The sequence below is a fragment of the Podarcis tiliguerta genome (assembly GCF_965153285.1).
Source record: "Podarcis tiliguerta genome assembly, chromosome: 14".
Lineage (NCBI taxonomy): Eukaryota > Metazoa > Chordata > Lepidosauria > Squamata > Lacertidae > Podarcis > Podarcis tiliguerta.
In genome coordinates this window covers 25,587,894-25,592,756 of record NC_139547.1, presented here as the reverse complement: position 1 = coordinate 25,592,756, position 4,863 = coordinate 25,587,894, and positions in this window count along the sequence as shown.

The following is a 4,863-nucleotide window of genomic DNA, read 5'->3' as shown; positions in this document are numbered from 1 at the left end:
CTTCGCAGTCCAGAGGTGTTTTTTTTTCTCTTTTAAGGGTGGTTCACGCACTCCAGAGTAAGTGGGCTTACTCTGTACTTACCCAAAACTTTATACCGTGGGTAGGCAAACTAAGGCCCGGGGCCTGGATCCGGCCCAATCGCCTTCTAAATCTGGCCGCAGACAGTCCAGGAATCAGCATATTTTTACATGAGTAGAATGTGTGCTTTTATTTAAAATGCATCTCTGGGTTAGTGTTGCACATAGGAATTCATTCATCCCCCCCCCCATATAGTCCGCCCCCCTCCCAAGGTCTGAGGGACAGTGGACCGGCCCCCTGCTGAAAAAGTTTGCTGACCCCTGCTTTATACAGTCGTACCTTGGTTCTTGAACAGAATGCATTCTGGGAGTCCGTTCAACTCCCGGAATTGTTCTAAAACCAAGGCGCGGCTTCCGATTGGCTGCAGGAGTGTCCTGCATCCAACCGGAAGCTGTGTAAGCCATGCTGGATGTTCGGTTTCTGAAAATCGTTCTGAAACTGGAACACTCACTTCTGGGTTTCAATCATTTGGGAGCCAATTTGTTTGTTTGGGAGCCAAGGTGTTTGAGATCCAAGGTACGACTTTACTGCTTAAGATCGTAAAGATCTCTAAGCAGTTTACTCTGAAAAACAATGATAATACAACATTTATTATCCAGTAAAAGTTCCGAAAACAAGATGAAAACAAAAACTATGTATCACAGAAGTGCGCAGTGTGATAAGCTGTGATTCCTGTAATGCTGGCGGTTGAGCCAGATGACTCTTGGGTTTCCTTAGAAGAAGAAGAAGAAGAAGAGTTTGGATTTGATATCCCGCCTTTCACTCCCCTTCAGGAGTCTCAAAGCGGCTCACAATCTCCTTTCCCTTCCTCCCCCACAACAAACACTCTGTGAGGTGAGTGGGGCTGAGAGACTTCAGAGAAGTGTGACTAGCCCAAGGTCACCCAGCAGCTGCATGTGGAGGAGTGAAGACGCGAACCCGGTTCCCCAGATTACGAGACTACCGCTCTTAACCACTACACCACACTGGCTCTACAGCTCTGTGATTCTAGAATGAGCAGCAACTGAACTCTTCTTGTCAAGTGCTGCATTTGCACAGTTATTATTACTATTTGGGTTGTTTTGGCTCTTTTCCTATTCCCAGTTTCTTTGCTCTTTAAAACACAGTAGCTTTGGACGTTCTGTCCACGTAATATAAACACTTTTATGGGTGGCTAATGATGGGGCGGTCAGTTGAGAGCTTTGTTGGCCTTCGAGGAAGAAGCCCATTTGGTAGGAGAAGCTGTACAGTGGTACCTCAGGTTAAGAACTTAATTCGTTCTGGAGGTCCGTTCTTAAGCTGAAACTGTTCTTAACCTGAGGTACCACTTTAGCTAATGGGGCCTCCTGCTGCTGCTGCGCCACCGGAGCACGATTTCTGTTCTCATCCTGAAGCAAAGTTCTTAACCCGAGGTACTATTTCTGGGTTAGTGGAGTCTGTAACCTGAAGCGTATGTAATCCGAGGTACCACTGTATTTTATAAATGGACTCTCTTTGCCGTAGCTGCCTAAAAGCCTGCCAGTCAATGCTGACATTACTGAGCTTGATGCACCAACTTGGTGTAAGACAGCTTCCGATGTCCCTATGAGGCACCCATTTCAAAGGGGCCAGCTGTCATCCTTCACGCCCTGGGACCATTGCAGAGCACGGTTTTTCATTGGTGGCTACCAGCCTAAGAGCTGATGGGAAGATGTCCTGATCTTTAAAAGTGTTGAGGTTCTCTTGAACGCTGCAGGCGCAGACTATAAGCAGCTTCAAAGGTCAGCGCTTTGCGTTCCCAAAGCCCCCCGAGATTCCGTGAGCTGTTTATCTCCTTGCCGCACCTTCCTTCAACTGCTGACCAGAGAGGAGGGTCTCATTAGCTGCAAATGCAGGTTGTTCTGCATTTTCAGCTCAAGCGGTGAAGGTTGTACTAAGGTAACTCGAGCATTTTGGCTTGGAACACCCACCCACACATAAACCGAAGCTCCTGTTCGCTTGGCTAACGAAAACTCGGCAAATTCACCCCATGTCCCTGTACATACATCCCCACCCCCACCCTGTCAAGGATATCTCGACGCCTTGTTCACTTTGTTCTGCACCGGTAAGTAGACGTTCGGGTTTTCAGTTTCAGAACACACCGTCCTGCTGTTTCGAAACACCTGGCTCACAGTAACCAGGCTGCGCATCTCCGGTGTCGCGTCTGCACATCGATGTTCCTGATTATGCAAAGAGGAAGCGTCTAGTTAGCTTGTGTTTTCCTTCCTTTTGGAATCATACCGAACAGCCTGGTAGCTTTTCCTAAGAAGGTCTCACCACCTCTCTCAGAAAATTAAGCTCTACTTACTGTATTTTTCGCTCTATAAGACGCACCAGACCACAAGGCACACCTAGTTTTTGGAGGAGGAAAACAAGAAAAAAAATATTCTGAATCTCAGAAGCCAGAACAGCAAGAGGGATTGCTGCGCAGTGAAAGCAGCAATCCCTCTTGCTGTTCTGGCTTCTGTGATAGCCACACAGCCTGCATTCACTCCATAAGACGCACACACATTTCCCCTTACTTTTTAGGAGGGGAAAAGTGAGTCTTATAGAGCAAAAAATACGGTAATTTATCGGTCCCTCTACAAACTGGGAGGGGTAGCTAATATGTCACTGAACGAATTCAGGATTCAAGAGGACCTTAACAGGTTGGAAAACTGGGTCCAAAAATGAATTTCAGTAGGGGCAAATGACAGGTTTTGCACTTAGGCAGGAAGAACCAGCTGCACAAATATGAGAAGGGGACACCTGGCTTGACAGCAGTCTATGTAAAAAAAAGATCTAGGTGTCAGAGTAGACCACAAGCTAAACACGAATCAATTCAATGCAATTCTAGGGTGCATCAACAAAAGTAGTGTCCAAATCAAGGGAAGTAATAATACCACTCTATTCTGCCATGGTCAGATCACACCTGGAGTACTGTGTCCTGTTCTGTGCAGAGGAGGGCAACAAATATGATAAAGGGTCTGGCAACCAAGCCTCATGAAGAACAGTTGAGGGAGTTGGGTATGTTCAGCCTGGAGAAGAGGAGGACTGAGAGTTGACATGAGAGCTATTTTCGAATGTCTGAAGTGTTGCCACATGGAAGATGGAGCACACTTGCTTTCTCCTGCTCCAGAGGGTGGGACTCGAACCAATTAATTCAAATGACAGTAAGGTAAAAGGTAAATTACCCCTGGACGGTTAAGTCCAGTCAAAGGCGACTATGGGGTTGCGGTGCTCATCTCACTTTCAGGCCGAGGGAACTGGCATTTGTCCACAAACAGCTCAGTGAATACCCACCTACCCCAGAAAATGCATTCCAGCCAATCCTTATTTAACTTTTATTTCCTAGTAACAGGGTTATATCCACTGTAGTGCTAAGTTTTAGTCACTTAGTGGCATAGTTGCTCTGCTAGTAAAATATTTGTTGCCTATTGGGATCAAGCACTCTTTTCAGCACCTGCTAAGGACATTCTTGCTTAGACAAGCCTACAGAGACGCTTGTAAAGTTGAGGCAATTTTAATCTCCTTTAGTATTTTAACTATTGTATGAGTTCAAGTATGGTTGTATTTTTCTTCTTCTTGATTTTGTGGTTTTATCTTTTTGTAAACCGCTTTGAGGTGGTTTTTGTTTTTTTAACCATCAAGCGGTGTATACATTTAATGAAATAATAAATAATAATAAGATGCACAAGCAGGTAGCTGGTGATTTTATTTTTTTGCATAGGAGATTTTGCAACCTGTCAGACAAACGTTTTCTTGGATTCCTCTGTGGCACAATATTAAAACTCACTCATCAGCTCACGCAAGATGGACAGAGAGCATTGGATACAGTCCATGGTGATGAAGAGAAGGGGAAGGAGAAGGAGAAGGAGAAGGAGAAGGAGAAAAGAGAGAAATGCACAAAAGGAAGAAACCATTCTTATTTGACTTGGTGAGCTACGGCAATGCACAGTGAGGGGAGAACCTCTTTATATGCAAAGTCTGTGGAATTCGAACTCAACGTCAAAGCTTACGGGGGGGGGGGCAGAGGATTTCATATCTCAGTTCTGCTCCTTTAACTGAGTCGGGAACTGCAAGTAAGGAACATGGGAATGTTGTCAGCCTGCTACAATCAGAGATGGAAACTTTAGATTTTTTGTCCCTTGTGGCTGTGAGGAATCATTAGATCAAATTGTGGGAGGCTCTCCTACAACCAGCAGGCAGTGCTGTAACACAAGGCAACCTGCAAATTACATGTGGTTATGGAGGGAGCTGCAGGAGATCATCATCCACAGATTCAGGTTGAGTGTGTTTAAAGATGCTGCAGCCCAAAAGAGCGACTTGTTTTATTGCCCAAGATGCCACAAGGCATCTCGGTGCCTCACCTGTATGTGATATATGAATGCAAGAAGAGCCCTGCTGGAAGAAGAAGAAGAGTTTGGATTTGATATACCGCTTTATTACTACCCAAAGGAGTCTCAAAGCGGCTAACATTCTCCTTTCCCTTCCTCCCGCACAACAAACACTCTGTGAGGTGAGTGGGGCTGAGAGACTTCAGAGAAGTGTGACTGGCCCAAGGTCACCCAGCAGCTGCATGTGGAGGTGCGGAGACGCGAACCCGGTTCCCCAGATTACGAGTCCACCGCTCTTAACCACTACACCACACTGGCTCCCCAGTGGAGCAAAGATCCAGGAAATTCAGCATCCTGTTCTCACTGTAGCAAACCAAATACAAACCCAATATCTACTGGAAGCCCCCAACAAAGTCCAGAGCCCAACAGCACTCCTCACGCTGGTGAAAACATAACCATAGTAGCCATTGA